The 27576-nt window shown below is 40.8% G+C and overlaps 1 long non-coding RNA gene across 4 annotated transcripts; it reads right to left on the bottom strand.

Moving 5' to 3' along the window:
- Positions 1–725: 725 nt before the first annotated feature.
- On the bottom strand, positions 726–27576 carry LOC144305376 (uncharacterized). 4 transcript variants are annotated; one of them, XR_013372402.1, is made up of 4 exons: positions 26898–27576; positions 25013–25216; positions 19807–19908; positions 726–1437 (listed from the first exon to the last, which is right to left on the bottom strand). It is a non-coding gene; the product is annotated as an uncharacterized LOC144305376 (long non-coding RNA). The 4 variants fall into 4 exon arrangements; XR_013372401.1 differs by lacking the exon at positions 726–1437 and adding an exon at positions 17328–19036; XR_013372403.1 differs by lacking the exon at positions 19807–19908 and having other exon boundaries at positions 727–1437; positions 26898–27567.

The raw sequence follows: 27576 nt of genomic DNA, 5'->3' as shown, positions 1-27576 counted from the left end.
GAATATACTTAATGGCACTGAACTGTAAAGTTAAAAATGGTTAAAAAGGTAAATTTTATGTGTATTTTGCCACCACAACCAAAAAAAATCTCAGGGTCAGTGTGCCATGCTTGGAATTTAGAATGACAGATCCTGAAAACCCTTTTTGAGTGGCTTTTACATGTGTGCTAAGCATTTGAACAAGACAAATATCAAAAAAAAAAAAAAAAAAAAAAGATGGAGTGATGATGGCTGTAGCCCTCAGCTGCAGTATCTTCCAACAAGTTAGGACAGCATGCTTGCTGAGTGAGATTCCTGTCTTGCTAGTTTCATTGGAAATGAATAGTCTCCACATCAATTGGGAATTTTATTAACTAGGGCTTACTGGGTTCACTGAAACAGTCCCATTATTTAACCACTTACAAAGTTCTTCAGCCACAGACATCTTATGTCACTACATCACCAAATAGAACTCTAAGATGCTCTGTAGATAACTTCTTAATACAAGGAATGCATTCTCCTAGGAATACACTGGAGCCTCCACATGGCCCTGAAGAAGACACTGACCTCTTTGAAACTAGGACTGCAGGATTCAGGGGACTGGGGGTGATTTCCAGTTGCACAGATTTTTTTGAGCTCTGGTTCTCAAAAAAGACTGAAGGAATCATTGGAAGACCCAAAATAGTATCTGTCAAATACCAATCCTATGAGACAATGCATGATCTTGCCGAGGACACAAAGAAAGAAGACAGATATTCTGGGCCTCTTTTAATGTGATTTATTGGCTCCTAGAGACTCAAAGACTGTGGAAAAATTCTCCTATAGGATTAAAATATAGAGACATATTGGACTCTGTTAAACTGAAAACAATAGTTAAATCCAAGGATCAGGACTAGCACCAACATGAAGAAAGGAGTTTCCGACTCCCCAACCTCCTTCCAGACAGCTCAGATACCATCAGTCTCCCAGCCAATGCAGAGACAAAGTCTGTATTTTAAGATTTTCATCTTTGACCTCATTCTAAAACATAAAACATAAACTAGCATTGTCAGAGGTTTTACGATGGCCTGTAGATTCATGCAAGCTTCTTCAGTTCATACTAGTGAAAGTTTCCCATATGGGCTGAGATCAATTCTTGACCTCCAGAATCCCCAATATGTTATTCTCAAGGCAGTTGCCGTCTTCCTACCTCTTATAAATTAGCTGTGCATTTTCTGGAATCAACCACATCCTTGGAAAACTGACTGCAGCTCATCCAAGAAACTTGGCCTCCATTCTGTGCTCTCTAGAGACAGCTGTGTGAAAGCTTCAGGAGCAATAACTCAGGCAGAAGGTCTTCTGTGGTCAGCAGAGCCCCAAATTTGGATACGGTTTCACTTGGATATTCATTGGCTTTAGCAGTTTGGCAAAAGTAGGAAAGGACTCCTAATTCCATGGGGTCAAATATCCTTCCTGAAACTAAAATGGAAAAGATGAACTGACTCATGGAAAGGATTTTGTGATAAACCTAATGTCCTGGGGCCACTTTCATAATAGTACCTCCTCTTCTCATCACTTACTTCCCTTGTGTGTCTCTTGAATAATATCATTTTCAAGGGTTTAATAAAGATTTCTTTGTCAGCAGCCCAAGTCAAAGCCTCTAGAGGTACTGGTATATTGTTTGAAAAATCCAGGGCCCTCAGTTCTAATGAAGTATAGGAATAAGGAGGATATAAGGAACAGGGTGTCTACTGGGACCCGCCTGAAGCCAACAGCAACCTGGGATTGGAAAGAATTAAGAGACATCAGCCCAATGGAGATATTTAAACAGACTGGGAGTAGATGATATTAGCAATTACACATACAGATGGCAAGTTAGCTTAAGAGAGGATGCTCAAAATCAATATGTCATTAGGGAATTGCAAATTAAAACAATGATGAGATGCCACCGCATACCTCTTCACTAAAATCCAACAGCAAATGCTGACAGAAAAAAAAAAATCAATGGTTGTCAAGGGTTTGAGAAAGGGAAGGTGGGATAGATAGAGCACAGGGGATTTTTAGGAGGCCTACAGGAACTTTCTGTACTTTCTCCTTAATTTTTGTGTAAATCTAAATTTCTCTAAAAAGCAAAGTCTATCAAAAAAGATAGAGCAAGCTGCTGATGAAAGGGGTAGCAATAGCTATCTGCGTGAAGACAGGGGCCAGACAGATGTGCATCCTCTCCATCATGGAGAGCATTTGCATCGTTTTTAAATGGGAACCAAAGTGAAGTTTCTCAAAATAAGACCCAAGAGCCATCTCCATCAGCATCAAAAGGCTAAATGCAGATTCCTGTGGCCTGGCCCAGACTATTGAATCAAAGTCTCTTGGAGTCAGATTTGGGAATATGCATTTTTAATATTCTAGGGTACCTATGCACTTTAAGGTTTGGTACACTGTACCAATCCCCTAATTGTTTAATTGTCTGTACTCTTTTATTTTTGCACATATGGAATAACAAAGAGAAAATGTCCACTAAATTCTTATCAAATATATGTAACAAGCCTATGTATAGGGGGTCTGGAGATGGAAAGAGTGGAATGGACACAAAGTGAGGCTGATGAAGTTTGAAGTTTGAAGGAGCTTCTCAACCTGCATCAATTAGAAATGACTCAGTGGAAGTCAGCTCATGAGCTTTGAGTCAAGTGATTTCCAGGAATAACTTGCCCCCCAAAAAACCCTAAACCAAAACAAAACTCTAGGCAAATAAACACGAAAAAGAAAGACAACCACTTTCCATCACAGATGTTACATTCATATATATTTGACTCTGGAACAATGTGGAGGTTATGAGTGACAACATTCTCTCACCCCACACAGTCAAAAACCTGTGAATAACTTTCAACAACCTCAAAACTTAATTACTAATACCCTACTGTTCTTTAAAAGCCTTACCAATAGGGGCACCTTGTTGAAGGCTCTGGTTGAGCATCTGCCTTCAGCTCAGGTTGTGATCCCAGGGTCCCGGGATTCAGTCCCGCATCGGGCTCCCCATGAGGAACCTGCTTCTCTCTCTGCCTATGTCTCTGACTGTCTCTGTGTCTCTCATGAATAAATAAATAAAATATTTTTTTAAAGCCTTACCAATAAAATAGTTGATTAACACATTTTGTATAGGTATTATATACTGAATTCTTTCAGTGAAGTAAGCTAGAGAAAAGAAAATATTAAGAAAAAAAAAAGGAAGAGAAACCATATTCAGAGCACCATACTGTGAAATAATCTGCATCATAGGTGGATGTCTGCAGTTAAACCCATGTTATTGTTCAAGGGTCAACTGTATTTGCCAGATTGTGATTTACTTTCCACTTGAATAAATTACTATAATTGTAACCTACGACGGAGTTAACAATGTAAACGAAAGTGCAGCAGGAGGGAGAATAAACTATCTTGTTCATTTGACTTCCATCCACTTGTGTAACAAAGTAGGGTCCTTTTATGTTTACATCCACTTCATTAGTGCTATTTTAGGGCTCACAGCCAGATGTGTACCTGTCTCCTTCGCTAGGCTGTGAACTTTTTAAGGGCTCTTATTTACCTCTGGCTTTTCAGTGTCAGGCACACAGAGGTGCTTTATAAACACTTAACTGGAAATGGGGTGATATCAGTGAGGTAACAGAGCAAAACCTCATACACCCACAGTTGTGCTTCCTCTGCTAATACCACGGCTATTGCTGAGATTAAGCTTTTTCCTTCCTCTCCTCTATTCTCTTATTCTCACAAAAACAAAATCACAAAACAAAACAACAACAACAAAACCTGTAGTGGAACTACTCAAAATAGCCCACAAAATCAGATGTAGAGAGGTGGAGAAGTCAGATAGTGGACATAAGGGAAATTAGATGAATTCTGTACTTAGTGTTTGAGTTACTGACTTTGCATGGGAAATTAGATTTGCATTTCAAATATTTGCTCTATGCTAAATTTTCCTGGCCTGTGGTATAAAGCTTAGCTCCTCCAAGCTTTCCAAATTGGGCGAAATTAGTCTGTTGTCGGTCGAATTAAGGGGTATAGTTAGCATTTCTGAGAAACAATCATGTAAAATCAGGAAAGTTTAATTCAGTTTAGTTACTGAGCTTACGTTTATTTGGCGCAACAAAGGCAAAGCTTAATTAAGGCCACTCCAGAGAGCAGTAACAGTCTAACAATAAGCTGTGAATAATAAAGTAACATTCATAGTGTTACCTCGAGTCACCTTAAAACGTGTAGCAACCAGATGTCTCATAAATTACTTGTATTTTTGTATAATTTCTTGGCTTATCCACAAAAACCAAGCACACATATAAGCTTTGACAAAGCAATCCCAATTCTGGGTATACACAACAAAAATAAGTATGTTTGTTTTCCAAGTCGTAAACCAAAGTGAAAACTACCCAAATGTCCATCAATGGAAAATGTAGAAATAAATTGCAGTATTTTCATAAAACTGCATACCAGACAACAAAGAAAAAGAACTGCACACAATGTGGATGAATCTCATTAATATAATGTTGAGTGAAACAGGTCAGGCATAAAAGAATACACAGTGTATGAGTCCTTTTACGTAAAGTTCAAGCACAGGCAAAATCTGTGGTGTTAGAGGTCAGGATAGCGAATGTTCTTGTGGCAAAGGAACAGAGACTTGGAGTATGAAGGATGTTTCTAAGGCACGGGGACATCTGCATCTTCCCTTGTGTGTTTACTACATGAGTGCGTTCAGTTTGTCAAGATTCATCAAGCTGTATACTCCTTCTGTGTGCACTTTTCTCTATGGTATACACCAATAAGATTTTGTTTTTAATCTCAATTGATATCCTAATCCTAGGAAATTGTCAATGAAGCTATTATCATGTCTCTATAAATGAAAAAAAAAATGAAGTAAAGAGAAAATAAATGACATTTTCAAAGTACTTACGTTACTTTTCATTTTATTGGCCAGAGCTAAAACAGTGCTTTATTGTACTGAAGGTAAAGAAATGTTGTGCCTTGTGTTCATTGTGCTTTTCCCCCCCTCTTTGTACTAATTATACCAACATCTCATACACCCCAATATGTAGGTAGAAAGAATGGAGTATAGGTATATATCGCTTCTCTTAGTAGAATATGTAGAGATTTAGTACTCTAAATTTACCAAAAGAGATGACCATTTAAAATTATTCACTGATACATTTTTATCCTAAACAAAATTAAATAAACCAAACCAAATAACCAGTCACATCTTTGGGTGAAATTTGTATTTTTTTAAAAGATTTTATTTATTTATTCATGATAGACATAGAGTGAGAGAGAGGCAGAGACACAGGTAGAGGGAGAAGCAGGCTCCATGCAGGTAGCCCGACGCAGGACTCGATCCCGGGACTCCAGGATCACGCCCTGGGCCAAAGGCGGGCGCCAAACCACTGAGCCATCCAGGGATCCCCTGAAATCTGTATTTTATATACAAAATTGTATACCTAAATTTCTCATCTTCCAGGTGAGCAAATCTGACTAGAAGAGAGCTGAAATATCTTCTACAGAATTAACCACCAGAACTGATACTAATATGAAACAAAAGAAATTATTTCCTCCACAACTAGTCCTAGTATAAATCAACTTGAATGAATTTTATGATCATACAATCATTAAAAGGAGTTAGGAAAAAGAATGGTAAGGAAATGGTCAGGAAAGCCAAGAATCTAGTGCTGAATGACCTTATAAGCAATGTAGAGTTAAAGTGAAATATTAACTTGACAATGGAATTAAAATTTATAAACAAACTCCCAATAAATGAGGCTACTTTTACCCTTTGTTTTCATTTTTAAAGCTCTAGCAATGTTTATGCATTTTGTTCTTCCCTCAACTCTATGGTCAACTAATCTTCAACAAAGCAGGAAAGAATATCCAATGGAAAAAGGACAGTCTCTTCAACAAATGAGGTTGGGAAAATTGGACAGCCACGTGTAGAAGAGTGAAACTGGACCATTTTCTCACCATATGCAACAATACTCTAAATGAATGAAAGACCTAACTGTGAGACAGGAACCCATCAAAATCGTTGAGGAGAACAGAATTACCAACCTCTTCAACCTCAGCTGCAGCAACTTCTTGCTAGAAACGTTTCCAAATGCAATGGAAACAAAAGCAAAAATGAGTGATTGGGACTTCATCAAGATAAAAAGCTTCTGCACAGCAAAGGAAACAGTCAACAGAACTAAAAGGCAACCTAAGGATGGGAGAAGGTATTTGCAAATGATGTATCAGATAGAAGGCTAGGATCCAAGATCTATAAAGAACTTATTCAACTCAACCCCCAAAAAGCAAATAGTCCAAAATAAGAAATGGGCAGAAGACATGAACAGACACTTCTCCAAAGAAGACAAACACATGGCCAACAAGCACATGAAAGAATGCTCCACATCACTCATCACCAGGGAAATACAAATCAAAACCACAGTGAGGTACCACCTCATATCAGTCAGAATGGCTAAAATTAAAACAGAAAACAACAAATCTTGGAAAGGTTGTAGAGAAAGGGGAACTGTCTTACACTGTGGGTGGGAATGAAGGCTGGTGCAGCCACTCTGGAGAACAATATGGAGGTTTCTCAAGAAGTTAAAAATAGAGCTACCCTAGGATCCTGCGACTGCACTACCAGGTATTTACCCTAAAGATACAAAGGTAGTTATCTGAAGGGGCACCTGCACCCCAATGTTTATAGCAACAATGTCCACAAGAGCCAAACTGAGGAAGGAGCCCAGATGTCCATCCAGAGAGGAATGGATAAAAAAGATGTGGTGTGTGTGTGTGTGTCTGTGTGTATAATGGAATACTATCATATTTATATAAATGTGGATGGAACTGGAGGGTACTATGCCGAGTGAAATAAGTCAATCAGTGAAAGACAATTGTCATATGGTTTCACTCAAGTGGAAATAGGAAATGGCACAGAGGATCATAGGGGAAGAGAGGAACACAGGGAAGAAATCAATGGGAGACAAACCATGAGAGATTCTTAACTATAGGAAACAAACTGAGGGGTGCTGGAGGGAGGGGAGAAGGAGGTAACAGAGTGATGGGTGTTAAGGAGGACGCATGGTGTGATGAGCACTAGGTATTCTATGCAACTGATGAATCACTGAACTCTACATCTGAAACTAATGATTTACTATATGTTGGCTAATTGAATTTGAATTTAAATTAAAATAAATAAATAGGATAAATATATCACCACATGTTAACAACTGGAATGAAAATTTAAAATAGAGTACAAATTAATTAATTGATAATAAATAAAATCCCTTTTTTCTTGCTGAAAAGCCAATATATAATTATTATCATCTCAAGATGTTTTTGAAAAATTTTAAACTACTAAAATCACAACTTTTAGCACAATAATTATTTTAATATTCTCTTCCAGGTGACTAAGTGTATTGTATTATATTATGATAATCCTAAGGTATGTATTTTGGGGGTAACATTTCTTTTTAAATGATAATACCAATATTATACATGGTCCCTGAAATATTTTCAAGTAATAGAAGTATATAAAGGAAAAGGAGAAGTGTACCTCTCCACTCCCACTCAGGAGTAAGCACTATAAACACATACACTTTTTTCCTTGTATACTTCTACACACACGCTTACTATTTTGTCTTTTGTTGCTACCACTTAACATTTTGTTGTAAACATTTCCCATGTGTCTTCATAACTGCTATTTTATTTTTAATTTTTTAATTTTTTTTTTATTTTTTAGAGGTGGAGAAAGGGAGAGGGAGAGGGAGAGACCATCTCAAACAGGCTCCACATCCAGTCCAGTGTGAAGCCCTACAGGAGCTCAGTCTAACAACCCTGAGATCATGACCTGAGCTGAAATCCAGAGTCAGATGCCTAACTGACTGAGCCATCCAGGCACCCTCATAATTGCTATTTTAAAGCTACATAGCATTCCTTTCTGTGCATGTAGTAATCAGGGCTTTTAATTATATCAGAACCCCAATTTAAACTAGCTTTAAAAAATAGAGACTTAATGGCTTGAGTAACTGGAATTTGCACGGGTGGAAGAGGCGTTAGGTGTGACTAGAGCCAGAGCTCAATGTTTTCAGGAATGTGCCAGCTCTGTCTCTCTTCACCTCTTGCCTCTGCTTGTGTATTGGCCTTAGTTGATCTTAACTGGGCTTTCTCTGTGTGGCTGAAATGCTAGGGTTTTATATGTCCAATCCCTCACCATAGAGGCAAGAGGTGACCTAAGGAAAAGACATAGGAAAGGACTTTTACTGGCTCATCTAAACCAATCAATGTGGGCTGTGGAGATGAGTAGTCTGATTGGTTGCCTTGGGTCATGTGCCTACCATTATGTTTAGGAAGGATAAAGGGGATGATTAGGGAAGAAACCTGCTGGGCAGCCATAAATAATACCTTTCACAGATACTAAATCCTGGGCTTTAAGTGGTTTCAGTCTTTTGGTTGGGGTTGATAACCTGGAGAACATCTTTGAGAATGTTACTTCTATAGGATTTTTTTTCTGTATGAAAGATTATTTGAAGAGCAATTCCTGGATCAGAGCGTATCCAAAGACCTTGCTATGGTTCTTGCTATAGGTTGCCTTAGTGTTTTGCAAAAGAATTGTACAAAGAAATAGCTTCTAAAATATGAGGTGCTGTTAAAAATTTAAAGTTCATTTATTAATTCAACCAGTACTTGTCAAGCTATGGGTGGGGCTGCATATCCATTTTCAGTTTCCAAAATGATTCCTTTTCATTCAAAAACCTTATTCAAATTAACGTTACAGACATAATATAAATTGTCATCTGGGGCATCATTAGCCACCAGCTGATAACCTCATTTCCCTGAGTTTTGTTTTGCTCATCTCTGAATGAGAATATCTGCCAAACTCTCTCCTCAGGGCCACTGAGGTGATCAAAGATGGAGGATGAGGGGCCCAGGAGAGGAGGTGCTCAAAGAGTGATGAGAAGGTTTTGAGGAGGCAATGAGGTGAATGTGATAGGAAATTTAAAAACTGAAAAAATAAGTTTGTTTAACTGTAAAACATGATATGAATGCAAGATATTATTATGATTGGGAGAGATGCTGCAATAGGAGCACTTTTTTCATATAAATACAGCATAACCTAACTGGGGAATATAAGACTGGGTCTTGAAATTCTGTCGCCACTTTTGGGGGGAAAAAAAAACATAAGGAAAACACGTTTCTAAAAATGCCTCTTCCTTTAACCAGAAGTTCTTGTTACACTATGACCATTTTATTAAACATGTAAATGAAATGTTATTAAAACAAGTAGATGAATTCACATAGGTTGCTAACTTCCTTCCAGATATGAGTTACATTAATGAGCAAGAATTTATCATGGAAAGCGTGAAAAACAAGATATGTGAATTGTATTAGGGTTTCAGCTAAGCTTTTTCAGAGTTAAAGCCATAGGTTTTTTGCCCCCCTACGGCTGAAAGCAGCCTTAAAGATCATTTAGCTCAACACCCTCATTTTACAGATTATTTTGGTTTCATTGTTCTAGCAGAAACTTTCAATATATGCTTTTATTTGGTTAATACTTATCCATCTATTTCTAAAAGACATGTTATGGCTATTTTTGAAAGGCACTTGAATAGGGAAACCATTAGAATTATTACAGAGCTGCCCAAATTGTTTAGGAAATCATTTTCATTATGGAATCACAAGATTTAAAAATAGTTGGCATTTACAGTGAAAGGTTCATAAAATGCCTTATGAATGAAGGTCTTATTAATCTCTAAAACGCATTCAGAGTTGTTTGGTTCCATTACAACTAGTTGTGGGAATGGAAATCTCAAATCTCAACTCTATTGTTCAATTTCAACGTGCGGTTTAAAGATTTGCTTACCATTGGGAACTAGAAGCTGTCCAGAAACTTCTTTCTGGGGCTTGCCACATAGTGTAAGCTACTGTGAAATGGTATCGGTTGACTGAAAGCCAAATTCTAGCAAAAAGGAAGATTAACTAAAGACCTTAATTATTTTCTGCTAAATGTCATTTGTTTAATTCACGCTTTATAATTTTGAATCAACTTTTAGCATATGCAAATTTGGCTAATATCTTTCTTGTGGTAAGAAACAGAAGGCTTATGGAATTCAACTGACACCCAAATGATGCCCAAACACAGTACCATCTATTGAACCACAGATGACCTCAGATAAGGTAAGAAGACGATTTTAAGCAGATGTTTGAAGAGGAAACAAAAATTTATGAACTAGCCAATTATTCTTCCTACAATATTAGGTACATTCTTTAGAAGTAAATAAAGCAAGTGACAACTATAATTACTGTTCATGGTTTTGATTGAAGTATGGTGTAGAGGATCATTTTCTTCTAATTCAAATTTTGTTCTTAAAATTATTGTGAGGCCTTGGGCAGTTGACAACACTTAATACAGACAGAGCCACAAAGTGTACAGGCTTAGAGTTGAACAGATTTGGGTTTGAACCTTGACATTGACCTTTCCTTTGTTGGCTCTGTCACTTACCTCAGCCCTTATCTAACTTACATCGAGCATGATCATGTTTCAGGCATTGCTTGGGAAGTGGAACTACAAAGTTACAGAAATTAATCAGACGTGATATTTGCCCTTAAGGACTTATATTTAGTGACAAGAGACAGGCAACAAATAAATCTATGAAACAAGACTATTAAAACAAGACGGAAATCCTGTGAGGATTAAATGAGATGACATACGTAAAATATTTGGTACTGGCCATTGCATGCAATAGGCATATAACAAATTTAGTTTTCCTTCATTTAATAAGTTTATGGCACTGTTGTGGGTACTGAACAAGAGTCAGGGTAGTATCAACCAGCCATATAAAACTTGGAGGGAGAAGAGTGGACGTCAGTGTTTCAAACACATAGATGTCTCTGGCACAGGGAAGTATTGGATAAATGTCAATTATCTCCTACGAGCTACATAAGTCCAAAGAGAGACAATAAGAATTGGATAAAAGTATTGCTTCAGTAAGTGCCGTGATTAAATTGGCTGTCACAGAAGTGTAGTTTACCATTCAGTAGATTTCCATGCATTTCTCCAATAAGACTTATCACTCAAGTTTTGGAGGAAAGCAGACCATGAGGTGACTCAAAATTAGAAATCAATCTGACAAACATGAGCGTCGGTGAGGAGATCAAGAGGAGCAAGAGGAGACACCTGGGTGGCTCAGCGGTTGAGCCTGGGCCTTTGGCTCAGGGCATGATCCTGGAGTCCCAGGATCAAGTCCCACATCAGGCTCCCTGCATGGAGCCTGCTTCTCCCTCTGCCTGTGTCTCTGCCTCTCTCTGTCTCTCATGAATAAATAAAATCTTTAAAAAGAGAGAGAGAGAGAGGAGCAAGAGAAGGCAACATTAAAATGCCAGATCTTGAGTCCAAGCTGATGAATTTTGCTACAGAGGCAAGAGAAATCAGAAAGAGGCAACTGTCAAGACAGGAATGGATCGACAACAGGGATAATGGAGGGTAGGAGGAGCATGTTCAGTGCTCAGAGAGAGTGGATGGTATCAAAGGACAGAGGTTTGTGGTCAGAGAAAGGGAATTCGTAACTCAAGGTCTGACCTGTTAGCTGTCTCAAGTGGTGGTGCCAGGTAGGGTTATCTTAGGGGCCTGTGGTGGCAGACATAGGATATGAAGTCCTTTCCAAGAAAGGACTTGGTACTGAGCTTCAAGAAGTGTGGTTAGCTGACAGCCCACAGCTGTTGGCTCCTTCAAGATCTGCTCTGCGCTGGAGCTGAGTTCACACTCGTCATTGGGTGGCCCCAGACAACAACTGAGCAAGGCAGTGGAGCAAAGAACTAGCCATTCCCATCCAACATGCGCTCCTTGAACTGACCACCATTGCTCTGCGGCTCCCTGTTGGGCTAGCAGAGGAAGCCCCGCAGTCGGACCTGCGCAATCCTGCTTACTCTTTTTTTCTTTTACAAGTGTTACTCCCCCAAGAGAATCTTTTGTGCTCCTAACTCCATCTGTTTACCGAAAAGAACCCACATATACATTTTTAAGTCTTGTTGCGTATATTCTTATTTTATCCTTATAAATAACTGAGGTGATTGGAGGTAGTAAGAGCACCCATGCTCCGCTTTACATACAAATGGAAAAACTGAAACCTGGAACACTTAAATAACCTGACTGTGTTTACACTGCTAGGGTGTGCCAAAGTTGTGCCAAAATTTCCTCCAAATCTTTTCCAAGCCTGGTGCTCTTTACCTTGAGCATATTAAGAATAAGAAGTGGTCATAAAAGTGCCCACCATTTGCTTCAACATGGATGGAACTGGAGGGTATTATGCTGAGTGAAGTAAGTCAATCGGAGAAGGACAAACATTATATGTTCTCATTCATTTGGGGAATATAAATAATAGTGAAAGGGAATATAAGGGAAGGGAGAAGAAATGTGTGGGAAATATCAGAAAGGGAGACAGAACATAAAGACTCCTAACTCTGGGAAACGAACTAGGGGTGGTGGAAGGGGAGGAGGGCGGGGGGTGGGGGTGAATGGGTGACGGGCACTGGGGTTTATTCTGTATGTTGGTAAATTGAACACCAATAAAAAATAAATTAAAAAAAAAAGAAGTGGTCATAAAAAATGCTAAAGGAAGCCACAACTGATTATCTGCCAAACTTTGTGGAATTAGCATGAGGTTGAAATGTAAAACATCATTGTAGAGAAAATCAATCCCATAATTATAGTAGTACAATTTGATTAGAGGAGAATTATAAATCATAAAAAAATTATTTCTATCCTGCTCTCATTTTAAGGGTTCCTTTTGTATATATTTATGAAGACCTATTAAGAGTCTTTCAGGTGTTCCTTTGCCATCAGTGATCAGACCAGAATCCAGTAATTTCCATTTCTAAAGCAAGTAGTACAAGACCCTTTAGAAATCACAGTAGCTGTTTTACCGTAAGCAAAGTAATTTGTTAAACAGTAACAAATAACTGTGCCTTTGTTGAAATCTGATCATCTACTTTTTTTCTTTTTTCTTTTAAATTTTTAAATAATAATACACAAAACAGATTCATGATCATTAAAATGAAATTGAGAAATATGGGAAAGTTATACAGATGACAATAAAGGTCACCCCTAATGCCACTGCTGTATTTTGGCTTTAGACCTTTTCTTCTTCTACCAGTGTGTACACATGGGTACATTCATCCCCTTACCCTAACCTTAACACCACATGACACCCTGGAAGTTGTGACCATACTTCAACACAGAAAGTTCAGGCAATTCCATGGTCCCTTCTATTGAGAGGTGACAAAGTCACTGAAACCCACCTCTTATTCCCAAATGAATTAACAATATGTAACTTCTTAAATTTCAGATCGTACAGAGTTAGACCCCAAACTCAGTTCCTCCATGTTTATTTTTATCTTTTTGCTAAATCCTTGGATACTTCCATTGTGGTCCTAGCTTGAGGGAAACCATCTGAAAGGTGACTTGGATGACCTTTGAAAGTATCACCTTTTAGATAATGTTCTGATCATGGAGGCTCCCAACCCCCATCCCCCCACCTTTCAGGTCAAGTTCTGAATCCAAGTTGAGCCAGACTGGATTCTTGAGATGGACCTGGACTGGAATAAACCTCCTGGAAACACCAGGACAAATCAGCTGTGGGGTTTTGAACAAGAATCATGTCTCCGTGACCCTGTCCAGTGGTGGCTCGTCGCAGGTAAGAATCCCATTTGCTCGGAATTTCAGCGTGGGGACAGAGGATCTCTCTCTTCAGAGTTACTTGTGCAGCAGCACGTGACCGGGAGAACATAGTACTTGCTAAGGTGATACACTCGCTTTTATGTCACACAACCGTGTGTGTCTGGACAGTGTTACAAATATCACTAAGCCATAGATACAGTTTTCTCTATGACATTTTAAAATTTGAGACGATAAGAAAAGGAATATGAAGTCAGAAGTACAGAACCAGTGAAAGCAGCTAGTAAAACACAACAGGCATCCACAGAATCAAAAGCTCTTCTCGATGAAAGGAGGCTGATACAATTTTCCTAAAACTGCATCATTTCCCAAGTCAAACCTAGCTTGTCCCTAGGCCTCTGTAAGGGACCCGAGCCTGGCAGCCAACTTGCACCAACTGCTCCCCATTGAAGTTACATGAGTGCCACCTAGTGTCACTTTAAAGCTGAAAGGGGCTTAGCTAGGCCTCTTAGACCTTCAGTTCACTGATGGACAGAAACCAAAGCCCTGAGCACGCAGGTGAGTTAAGCAGGCCGCATCTACCTGATGAGTGGCCCAGCCAGGCCTGGCAGTTGGTTGGCCTGCTTTACAGTTTCAACTGGTAGTAACCCCCGGAGTTTGGGACTCAGGAGTCCTGGTCGCTGAACTGTGCCAAAGAATAAAGCATAATGTTCCAGGGCCTCAGGCGCCCCTGCATTGAACTCTTAAAGTAACATTTCCATGTTCTTTTGTTTGTTTAATATTTTATTTATTTATTTATTCATAAGAGACACACAGAGAGAAGCAGAGACGTAGAGGGAGAAGCAGGCTCCTCGCAGGGAACCCGATGCGGGACCCCATCCCCAGACTAGGTTCACGCCCTGAGCCGAAGGCAGATGCCCAACCGCTGAGCCACCCTGGCGTCCCAACATTTCCTCGTTCTTAAGGTCTTGAGACAGGAATGACAGAGAGCAAAGGTCTCCATGGGCATTAAATCTGCACCTCTCCTCCATGACCAACTGACTTTAATCCAGCTGTACAAGTTATCAAATTATTTCCTACAAGCAAGTGCTCTGGTCTAAAGTCATCAGCCTTAATTCAGGGAAGATGTCTCCACTATCACCTTTCGGGCTTTCTGCCTTCAGCCTCTAGCTTGTCAAATGAAGCAGGTCTGACGCCATCTGAGAGACCAGTGCCATTGGAACCATTCAGGCTTTGATTTCCAGAAGTCAAGCGTTTTCCAGTTCTCCAAGTAGAGATCTTTCAAGCCAGTGGTTGTTGTTTTTTTCTTTTTTTTGGATTTTATTTATTTATTCATGAGAGACACAGAGAGAGAGAGAGGCAGAGACACAGGAGGAGGGAGAAGCAGGCTCCATGCAGGGAGCCCGACATGGGACTCGGTCCTGGGACTCCAGGATCACGCCCTGGGCCGAAGGGAGGCGCTAAACCGCTGAGCCACCCGGGCATCCTTAGGCCAGTTGGCTCTTAGTGCTGCCTGCACATCATCATCACCCAAGGAACTTTTAGGGTACCACGGTGCTTGGGTATGACCCTAGACAGCAGAGTCAGGATCCCTGGCGGTGAAGTTCCCACGTCGTTGTGTGTGGGTTTGTTAAGCCATCCAGGTTATTCCAATGTTCAGGAGGTTGAAAATCACAGTGATGGGCTGAGCTTGCACTGAATAAGAGAACAGAAGAGCTACAGGGAGGAAAAATGGAGGCTAAATAAGCTCATTCCACCCAGGGTCTCAAACAGAACTAGGTAGACTCTAAAGGCTCAGTGAGTGATGGCAGAAAGGAACTCGTTCAAAGGAAATGGTAATTATAATACTGAAGGAGTTCACAGTCTACTCATTTCATTTCTCTTACCTCCATGCATAGGCAACATCTGTGAAGAACCACAGCAAACTTAAAAGTAGGAGAAGCCAGTAGACAAGACAATATATAGCAGGAAGAAATGTTTTGAAACATGAGTATTACCAAAATATAACCTCATCCTCTGCTTTCCTTCCCTTGTCTCATTTTTAATTTCTTAATTCTCCCATTCGGATCACATATAGTGTATCTAAAGACAAATAGAATAAAGGGGACTGCCATATTCCAAAACACTGCTCTAGTACTCCGAGCAGTGACGTTTGAACTGAGATGCAAAATAAAAGTAGGATGTGTGTGTTTTCAGGTCTGTGTGTGTGCAACAGTGAGGGGATCTTTCCAGAGAAAGCATGAGCAAAGGCCATGTGTTGAAGGCTTATTAAAAGAACAGTGGGGAAGCTCGTGGGAGGCAGAGGGGAATGTGGTATGAGAGGGGACTAGAATGTTCAGGAGATGCCAAACCGGGCAGGGCCTTTTCCATTCATTTTCATACACCTATATACCATGTACCACGTAGTCTCATGCATTAGGTCCCTCATATGTTTTTCTGCTTGCTTTGATCTACTTTATTTTTTCAAGATTTATTTATTTGAGGGAGAGAAAGAGAGCAAGCAAGAGTGACATGGGGAGGGATGGAGGGGGAGGAAGAGAGAAACCCAAGCTGACTCCAGCTGACCAGAGCCCAATGTGGGCTTGATTTCATGACCCTGAGATCACTACCTGAGCTGAAACCAAGAGTCAGACTCTTACCCCACTGTATCCCCCAGGCACCCCTGCTTTGATTGACTTTTATGATCTCAGCTTTAGTATCAGTGACTGATCCTCCTTAAGAACTGCTGACCTCCTTTAAAAAAAAAATCTGTATGTGGTTTTTCTAAAACTCCAAACTTTTATTCTTACTAAAGGTAATACACGCTCAGTGGAGAAAATTCTAACAATTCATAGATGTATAGAATGAAAGTTCCCTTGAGTCCTACCCATCAAAAACTCTCATGGTTAATAATATTCTTCATATTCATTTAGACTTTTCCATGTGCACATCCAAATGGGTATCTCCATTTTTTTGGAAAAAGTGAAAGAAATACCAGACATACCCCAAATACCAGTTGCTTCCCCCCAATTCTTTTGTTTTAATTAAAAGTAAATGAATGAAATGTTTAACACAATTCCTAGGGAGAAGTGACTTGCTATTTGACCTAGCTTTTTAAAGCTGTAGAACTAGAACACACATCAGTGGAATATGGTTAGTGGTTGGGAGGAAATGTTTAAGAGTTTTATTTTTTATTGAATGTTTTTCAGCTTTATAGAGGTATAATTCACAAATAAGATTTGTAAGTTATTTAAGTATATGTGGTGATCATTTGATATATATACTGCATTGTAAAAGGATTTCTCACATCTAGTTGGCACATCCTACAATTTGTTTTTATGACAGACGTCTTTCCATGTCAGTATACATAGCTTTACCTTATTCTATTTTAGTAGTGACCTGTTATTTCATCAAACAGATGCACATTCAATGATAGATAATTAGGTTGACTCCAATTTTTTGCCATTACAAGCCAAACAATACATCAGTGAGCATCCTTGTATGTACTCTTGTTCGATGGTACAAATATCTCTATAAGATAAATTCCAAAGAAAATGATTCAGAGGGTATGCATATTTTGGATGATGAACATTTCCAAATTCCCATCCAAAAACATTGCACCAATTCACCTCTCATAGTGGCACAAGAGTGTCCGTTGCCATTTTCTGTCTCCTGATTTGCTAATTCTCATCTACAGGAAGAACAAGAATCAGAATTTTACTAAACTCAATCCAACTTTCTGGGCCATGGCCTTATCTGCAACTGCCTAATTAACGTACCCCGTTTCCATCCAACCTTTCTCTCAAACAGATCCTCCTCTGAGAGTTCTGTTTCTGCTGTGACCATCATCTGGACCATCCCCCCTCCTTCTCTTGTCTTTCATAATCTTTTTCTTCCCATAATCTTTCTCACTTGTATTACTTTTCTTCCAGCTCTGTGGCTAATATCCCCATTTAGGATCTTACTGCCTCTGGCCTGATCTATCTTCAACTTCTTCCACCTTCAGTCCAACTGGAACTCATGTCAACATGCATCTTTGTGAAGCTTTCTTCTCAGAGTCCTCTTTGAGGTTCTCTCCTATTTGAAACTCTTCAGTGGCTCCCCATTCCTTACTAAATCCTGGCTGAGCTCTCTGTACCATCACTGACTTGCTCTTCCAACCACCAACATGCCTGGTGCTTTCCTGCATTAGATCAGGTCACTCCCTCCCTGTTTTGTTTCCCATATCTTGGCCTACCTGAATACTCTTTAGCCAGGAGAACCATAAAAATATCTGGGGAAAGGGCTTTCCAGATAAAGGGAATGTTAGGGTTGCAGATTATGTAGAGCCTCATTAGACACTGTAAAGACTATGACTAGGCAAAATTTAAGCATTATCCTTATGTAGGAGCATAGGCTTTGTTTCTGCTGACAAATTATCATAAAATACTTTGTACAAGTCAATAATTTTTAAAATAATATTTTTATGGGAGGAAGAAATTCTTTGCTTCAAGCTAAAAATGATGGCATAAGATTTTGCCTCACTCTGGAAGAATTTCATTAAGCTGAAGCAGAAATATCCAACTGAACAATCACACCTAATTGTGATATATAATAAGGACCCTGAAGTAATGTCTTCCTTCTTTTTCATCTTTTGTGGATCTTCATTAACTTATTTTCTTATTTATTACAAACAATAATTATTCCTACTTTTCAAGTGCTTCTTAAATCATGAAGATAGAAAAATCACTTGCCTATTTAACTTAAACTAAGATTTCATATTCATTCATTGCTAATTCATAGGGAGGATTAAATGAATTAATGGAAGTGTTTAAAACAATACTTCACATAGTAAATTCTCTTTAAGTGTTTGCAGTAATAATGTTATATGTATATATACTCTCCATTCATTCGTCTACTCATACACCAAATCACAGGTAGGTATCCAATACTATACAGGCTCTGGAAATATAAACATATTAAACTGTTCTCAAGGATCTCATCACTATTGGAGAAAACAAATATATAAACACATAATTAAAGTGTGATAAATGCAGTGCTTGAGTTGTATTTAAGGGGAAGTGGTAACAAAAGGCAGAAATGAATAATTCTGCTTGAGAGAAAGGGTTACTGAGAAAATGTTGCTCAAGGGTTAAGGCTAGGCATAACCAGTTGAGAGAAGTTCATAAAATGTAACAAGAGAAAATAAGCAGTTAACAAAATCATAAAGTCACGGAGCAACAGGATATATCTGAGGCCTTATAAAGTGACTGATGTATATGTTATAAGTGCAGAAAGGAAATTACTTGTGATCATGACAGGATTGTATCATTGATAAGGATTTGAACATTCTTTATGGAGGATGATGAGCAACGAAAGGATTTGTGTAGATTCCCATTTCAGAAAATATGCAGCAAGAGGCACAAATTCAAACACCTGTGAGGACCAAGCAATTAACAAATGTGTAAATCAGGGTATAGTCTAAAGTGATAGGGGAGTCGGAGGGGAACTTAAATATATATAAAGACATTCATTCAAGTGGGGGTCCCTGGGTGGCTCAGTTGGTTAAGGTCGGCCTTCAGCTGACTCATGATCCCAGAGTCCGAGGGTGGGCTCCCTGCTCAGTGGGGAGCCTGTTACTCCCTCCTGTGTCTCTTGCTCTCTCTCACCATCTCTCTCTTTCTCCCTCTCTCTCAAAAAAAAAATAAATAAAATCTTAAAAAAAAAAGAAAAACATATTCAAGTACTTAAAAATAACAAGAGGGGCACCTGGCTGGCTCAGTTGGTAAAGCATGTGATCCTTGGTCTCAGGGTTTTGAGTTGAGCCCCACATTGGGTGTGGAGATTACTTAAAAATAAAATGTTTTTTTTTTAATTAAAAATAACAACAAAATAAAAACTGTTAAGTAAATCCAGTCTGAGTGCTGCCAGTTTGAACTCCTGGTGTAGAGGCTGTGACTACTTGGGGAAGAGTGGGAGAAGGTAGAAACTAATTAAGGATCCCTTCATGTAAAACATAACAAGGAACAAAAGCAAGAGAAAATCTGTGGGGGTGAAGAAGAAGGAGGACCCGACCTGAACTATGTTTAGGGAAGAAAAAAAAAATCAATAGACCCTGATGACCTATGGAAAGGAAGAAGGAAAGAAGACAGAATAGTTCCCAAGTTTTTGGCTTAGAGGACTGGAAATATGATAAAACCACTCACCTCTGCAGAAATGGTAAGGATTGGGAAGCAGGTAGACGTGATGAGTTGGTTTTAGAAATGTTGAGTTTGTGGGTCATCCTGTGTAAGCTCCTAGTTAGATGGCTAGATTTACAGATGGAAAGTACAAAAGAAAGGCTAAAGCTAAGATACAAATATAGGAGTTATCAGGTTATAGGTTGAAATTAACAACAGATATATAGTTGATATTGTCCAGAATAAAAGTATGAGAAAAATTATAGGGAAGAAATTTTTTAATCTAAATTTTTAAAAATGCTTTTGTATCTGTGGCCATTTTCATATTCATTATATCCTAAGAATTCTTTTTTATTTAACTTTGTATTCTTCTTAAGTGGATTTAGCATGTGGAAATGACAGTGATAAAATGTACAATTTAAAGTGTGGGTACTGGAGAAACCAGCCTGGAAATAACATATTCAATAGAAAATATAACATACCTGTATTTTTTTATAGATATTGTTAAAAGAGCATATATCATGTAACTAAATTTAATAACCTTAGATGGTTCCTTGCTCACTATTTTATTTGGCAAGACATATACCTAAAACAAAGGGTGACTATAAGAGCATGAGGTGACTGGAGACAGATCACACATAAAGAATAGCACAGCCATTGTCTAAGAATACTGTTTATAGGTTGTGCGTGTGAACTCACAAAAAGCAGTAAGTTTTAAAAATTTAGGCTAGTTCCAGCTAATATATTGTTTACTATCCCTATTTCCAACAAGCAGTGACTCAACCCTAACAAGAGTCCTTTGTCTGGAATATTTGAGAACAAATTTGGAATGAGGAAAGGCTCCCACATTAAAACATAACCATCCCAGACCCAGGAATGGGTCAATCTCCATCAAAATGTTTATTTCGGGTCCATCTACATAACTTACTAAATAAAAGTCAGCTTTGGTTAGTAAGGACAACTACTAGAAGAATAATGGAGAAATACTATAGTTTCTAGGTTTTTCTTTTTAATCACTGTTTGCTTAACGCTTTTAAGTGAATTAAAAGCAGATGTTGAAATTGTTGCCAACCGTTGATTTGTCATTTGTGAATGGGAATTGACTTGGTTTTGTTTATCATTAAATTAAATGTTGGGCTTCAGTAGTTTAAAGAATCTTGGAATGCAGATCCTAATGGGATTTTAAAGTCACAAATAACTGAAGTAATTTTGATAATTATGAAGACATCTGCCCTTGTAGGAGAAAAAGAAAAATTCCTGGGAAAGTTTAGAATTCTGAAGCTCAGGGATCCCTGGGTGGCGCAGCAGTTTGGCGCCTGCCTTTGGCCCAGGGCGCGATCCTGGAGACCTGGGATCGAATCCCACGTTGGGCTCCCGGTGCATGGAGCCTGCTTCTCCCTCTGCCTGTGTCTCTGCCCCTCTCTCTCTCTGACTATCATAAATAAATAAAAATTTTTTAAAAAATTTAAAAAAAGAATTCTGAAGCTCAAAAATCAGTATTTTGAAACAGAAATCAATATTTTAATATTCAACAAGAACTCCTGGACTCCATCTATACTTCCAGCCCTACATTTGGTGTAATGGAGGCTACAAAAGAACTAAAAAGTGGTTATCATTGTCAGAGTGAGAGTACACGGTCTGTATCACTCAGTGCCTGCATGAGGGGGCCTGTTAAGAGTCCTTCACAAGTTCAGGGGAAAAGTAGCTCAAGCAGAGCTGAGATGCTCTGGGCAGGGATCTCAGGGACAAGTTGGTTGGACAATGATGATGCATCTGATTTCATGTTACCTCAAGTGACAGGTTCTAAGAGGGCTCTCAGTGACTTTTTGCCTTTGAGTGTTCAAGCTGTTTTTGTAGTTCCCTCCCATGTTGAACAGAGCCGACTTGTGTAACCAATAGGATATTACAGAAATGATGGGTGTGTAACTTTTGAGGCTAGGTCAAAAAAATATTGTGACTTCAATCTTGGTCTGTCTTAACCTCTCACTCTAGGGGAAGGCAGACTCCATGTGAAAAGAACATTCAAGTAGCCCAGGGAAAGACTTATTTGGAGAGGACCCTGAGCCAACACCAACTTGTCAGGCATGTGAGTGAGCCACCATGGAAGCAGATCCTCCAGCCCCCGTGAAGCCTTCAGATGACTACATAACTGCAAACCTGGCCAACATCTTGACTAACCTCAAGAGACCCTGACTCAGAACATCCACTCACCTGCTCCTAAATTCTTGACACACAGATATTGTGAGATAATCAGTATTTTAGGACACTGAGTTTTGGGGTAATTTTTAATGTGGCAATAGATTAATACAATTTATTAGGTCTTCACCTTCACCTAGGAATACATGAAAATCAAGAAGAGATTGCTCAAATATGAATAAAAGAACAAAGGCTATCATCATTTATCTCTTGTTAAAAGAAATGGTGTAATAATATTATAATGAAAACTGAAATAAACTCTACAAACTAACATAACAATTGGCCACACGGACGAATTCACAATCCCTACCTGCCTCAATCCCAACCAGCGGTCTAGGTGAATGGCTTCATTAAAAAATACTTCAACCCCCTCCCTTAGTTCATTTAACAAATATTTATTGAGAATAAACTATGTGTCAAAATATGAATTAAGTACACATAATAAAATATAAATTATATAATTATATGGCATAGAACAGCAAATAATAGATGGAAAATATTTTTATTTTTTATAAAAGTTTCATTTAAAACCAAGAGACCTAAATTTTCTCATTTGGGACACCTGGGTGGCTCAGTGGTTGAATGCCTGCCTTTGGCTCAGGGCGTGATCCTGGGGTCCTGGGATCAAGTCCCACATCGGGCTCCCTGCGGGGAGTTTGCTTCTCCCTCTACCCGTGTCTCTGCCTCTTTCTCTGTGTCTCTCATGAATAAATAAATACAATCTTTTTTTAAAAAAGAGAGACCTAAATTTTCCCTTTAGAAAAATTGCAACTTGATTTTGTCCAAGGATAATACAGCATAATTCTACACCTTCCTATCTGGGTGTGGGGGTACAATTATCTGCACAAATGCAGGCAGGTAACATATCCTATGTGGATGACCGGGTGTGCCTTTTTTAGACACGCATCTTGGAATGGCTGCACTGTGCACAGTCCCAGACGGTCACCACCATCAGCAGCACCTTAGCACAGCACTGGGTTATAAATAAGGGGATTCCAACTCCCTTTGGTCCAGAGGGATATAGAGAAACACAAGAGCAGAAAGATTTCCTCATTTATGGATGAAATATTCTTAAAATTAGAAGGAAGGAGAAATGTAAGAAAATATAAACAGATGATTTCATAATAAAAATCATCTCTATCTCTTGAAAAGGGCTTTTTTTTTTTAAAGCAGAGAGCCACTACCAAAATTTAACAAATTCTACTTGTAGTCTCATGTAGTTGGGATTTGTATCTATTTTTTTATAAATAACTTGTAGTTTTTTTTTAAGTACATAACAATTGAGGTAAATGGCAGGACAGTGAGATTTTTTTTAAAGCACAAAACACTCAGAAGTTACACCCATAAAAATTTGCAGCCATCTAGAAAATGTTCTGTGGTCCTAGTGTGGTCCTTGTCATCTCAGTAAGTGAGGTGTATTGGGGAAAATGTGGACAAACCAGATTCAGAGCAAGAAGAAAAGCTTATGATGACAAACACACTCATTAGCAAGGGGGAGCAGCTCGGAGTCAAACTCCAAGCTTGGAGTCAAACAACCCAGTGTGGTGTTTATCCTGCCAGAAAATGAGGCAAGGTGGGGGGAAAGTGTGGATGACCCTGAGCCAGAGCAAGAGAACGAGGAGCAGAGGCTTCTTGGCAGAGGACTCCCCTACCACTGAGGTCTGTGGTAACTGCAGCTTCGATGTTAACAAGCCAAACATGAGCAAACACCAAACACCATGGAAAGTAAACCAGTAGAACCTGTTCAAGAAAGAGGAACCAAAGTTTCAAGGACTTCACCTAACAACCAGATTCCTAGAATTACCACTGGAGGAAAAAAGGATGTCATCTTGGTGATGAACTCAGAGTGAACTCAGCAGAACACAGAACAGGTGGGTGAGTAAAGGACAAATGATCTAACTCCAGAAAATATTATCATTAAATAATATCAAGTGTGTATTAATACTGTATTGACCCTATCCAGGACTAGCTATGTAATTTGGCGGCGGGGGGAGGGCCTGTACAAAAGGAAAAGAAAAGACCTCCTGGTCCAAAATCATTAGGAATTTCAAGATGGCAGTAGCAGAGCCCTGCACCGAGTACAGGCCCTTCTAAGCATGGGTCTTGAGCTGTTGCACAGGCTGCATGCTCATGAAGCTCTGGCCTTGGTAAAAAGAGGGGTAGTCAGAAGCTTTGCCTTTACTTCTATAAGGGGAAGAATGCTTGAAATGTCAAGTGACATATTTTTCATGAAATAATATTTTTACCACACAGAGTGTAAAGCAATCACTAATTATGCTAAACATGAATTATACTTGAGGATTAGAAACACCTTTTTCATAAAAGATTTATTTATTTATTTATTTATTTATTTATTTATTTATTTATTTATTTATTTATGAGAGAGAGAGAGGGAGAGAGGCAGAGACACAGGAGGAGGGAGAAGCAGGCTCCATGCTGGGAACCCGACGTGGGACTAGATGCCAGGACTCCAGGATCGCGCCCTGGGCCAAAGGCAGGCACTAAACCACTGAGCCACCCAGGGATCTTCTAGAAACACCTTTTTAAAATGAGATTTTATTTATTTGACAGAGACAGAGAGAGAGAGAGCACAGGCAGGGGGAGTGGCAGAGGGAGAGGGAGATTTCCTGCTGAGCAGGGAGCCCAATGTGGGGCTCAAACCCAGGATCCTGGGATCATGACCTGAGCCAAAGGCAGACGCTTGACTCACTGAGCCACCCATGAGCCCCAAGGATTGGAAACACGTCAGCGAGTGAACAGTTGCTTGTCAAATAACTGATAGAATTTTTTTAATAAGTTGAAACATTTAAAAAATATTTTACTTACTTATTTGACAGAGCACACAAGCAGGGGGAGTGGCAGAGGAAGAGGGAAAAGCAGGCTCCCTACTGAGCAGGGACCCTGCCTGGGGCCTCCAACCCAGGACCCTGGCATCATTACCTGTGCCAAAGGCAGACACTTAACCAACTGAGTCCTGAGGCACCTCAATATAATAATAGTGTTTAAAACCATTTTAGAAAAGCTTCTGAAAACCCACCAGCAATTGAAGTGATGCAGTGGAGGTCTTGAAATTAGGATGGTAAATTGACCTAGAGTCATGCCTTTTACTCTTTTTTGATGGTTGTCACCAAAACCCTCATCTCCATGTTAAAAGAAATTTTCCCCACAGAAGGACTGAACATCCTGGTAAGGTCCTGGGCTTGGAAGTGGGTATAATAACATGCGGCTCTGCATCATCCCCCTGTTGGGAAGAGAGTAAACATGGTTTTGGTTGCTAATGAAATGGCTGGACTATGCTTTCTGCTTATTTTAGTCAAATAGTTTTAAAATCATGGGGGGAAAATCTGTATACCAAAGACTCTAAAAGAATATGGAACACCTACTGTACTACACTTCCCAGCTCTTAAACAAAATGTGGAGGCCGAGAAAATTAGGGCCATTCAAGTTTAACATCGGCACAAGTCCAGCCATTGGAGCTTGAGCTGCCATCTCCGGCCACTGTGACCAGGCCACTGTCACCAGGTACCCAGTCTGCCTTACCCCGCCCGGCCACAGAGAAAACCACAAAGCAGCCCTTATCGGAATAAGGAAGCAAGAGCTCGTGGGACCTCTTTACTGGAGATTCTCACACCCCCACCCTAGAAAAACCCCACCTTACCCCTAGACCAGCCCATAAACACCCAGCTGTACCCCTCCTCCCGGTTCAAGTCCCTGCCCCGCCCCGTGGGGTATACTCGGACCCAAGCTCCAGCTTGTTAATAAACCCTCATGTACTTGCATCCGTGTCGGCTCCTTGGTGGTTTTCTCAGATTCGCAGTCTTGGGCACAACACAGAATATTAAAAATACAATTGAAACCATTTCTTCTCCTTCCCTAAATGTAATTCTGAGAGCTGCAGGACTTTCCGCGGATAACGACTCATGCAAACTTCTGCACGAAGACATGTGACCAAACTCGCACGTTTTCTAGCAACCTAAGAGCACGTCCCCAGGAGGGCTCTAGCCCCCGTGGAGATGCAGCCCCCCCCCCCCCCTCTAAGACGCCCCATTGAGAGAGTTCAAGCGCCAGGGGAATTTCCTCTTTGTTGCAGCCAATCCTGACCCCAGGCTCCTGGCTTCCCTTTCTTGGGCATCTGTTAGAAAGGGCTGACCACTGGGAGTATGTTCCTCTCACAGCCCAGAGTGTCCTTCTCCGGGACCTGAGAATCATCCCTTTGAAATGTAATCATCGGGAAGGACAGGGCCGCCCCCCAGCTCTGGGGGAGAGCAGGTTCTGACCCCACAGGTTGCCAGCGAGCGGGTGCAGCTGCCTCATCGCAGCCGCTGGCCGAGCCTCCGTGACTTGTCACTTCTCTGCTCTACTGAGCCCCAGCGCAGCGGTTTGGCGCCTGCCTTTGGCCCAGGGCGCGATCCTGGAGACCCGGGATCGGATCCCACGTCGGGCTCCCGGGGCATGGAGCCTGCTTCTCCCTCTGCCTGTGTCTCTGCCTCTCTCTCTCTCTCTCTCTCTGTGACTATCATAAATAATAAATAAAAGAAAAAAATTCTACTGAGCCCCAGTCCCCCTCCCCCATGTAAGCACCTCTGCACCGGTTGGAATGGAGCTCGGCTCTTTCCCCTGCGGTCAGTCGTTTTTGTTTTTTACGTTTTTTTTTTCTTTTTGGAGTTCGATTTGCCAGCATACAACCTAAGACCAGTGCTCATCCCAAGTGCCCCCCTCGGTGCCCGTCGCCCAGGGATAGCGGAAGGGGAAGTGGGCGGGGGTTGGGGGCACTGGGTGTCAGTTCGTTTTTGAATAAACTCGTTCTCGCCGCCTTCGCTACTGTGTGGCTGCGTGAGAACTGCCGTTCATTCCAGTTCTCCCGTCCTTCCCCTTCCTTTTTATTTTATTTTATTTTTTCCCTTTCATTTGTAAAAGCACACCTGCATCTGCCCGTACGGTACACGGTGCTGCGTCTCCGAACGCCGCGCCTCCTCCGACCCTCCGCAATCTGCTTTGCGCGTTTAACGTCCCGTTCGGGGGACGCAGCCCCGCAGCTGGCGTCCCCGGGGCCAGTCACGGAGCCGAGAGCCGCGGCCTCGACGGCGCCGGGCGCGCGGACGGAGCCTGGAGCTGCAGGCACGGCTGCGCGGGCGGACGGACGGACGGACGGTGAGGACGGCGGTGGGAGGAAGCGGAGCGGCAGCTCTGTCTGCAACCCCGGGAGCTCTAGAAACCCGAATGTGGATTTGACCTCCCAGCTTATGCGGAAGCTATATATAAAGGCGGGAGTCTAGAGCCCGTTTCCTTTATTTTCAGCGCGTTTTTCCCCAACAGCTTTCAAGTTTTGAGGCCGAAAGCATGCGGCCCGCCTGGTGCTCCGTGGACCGCGCCGCGCAAACCTTCCCTCGCTTCCAACTCTCCCGGGACCCCGCGGTCCCCGCGGGAAAGGGCTGCGGTGCGGCTACCCCGCGACGCTCCCCCGCCCCGCCCTCCACGAGCTGCGGCTCCCAATTCCGGTCTTGCTTAGTAGGACGCCCAAGGCGGCGGACAAGCCCCAAGGACGCGAAGACGCGACGCCCGCCGCGGCCGGGACCGGGTCGCGCTCCCCCGCGGAGTCCG

This window comes from Canis aureus, chromosome 35 (assembly GCF_053574225.1).
Source record: "Canis aureus isolate CA01 chromosome 35, VMU_Caureus_v.1.0, whole genome shotgun sequence".
Taxonomy (NCBI): domain Eukaryota; kingdom Metazoa; phylum Chordata; class Mammalia; order Carnivora; family Canidae; genus Canis; species Canis aureus.
The sequence above is the reverse complement of the archived record's forward strand: the minus strand, read 5'-3'. Positions and strand labels throughout refer to the sequence as shown.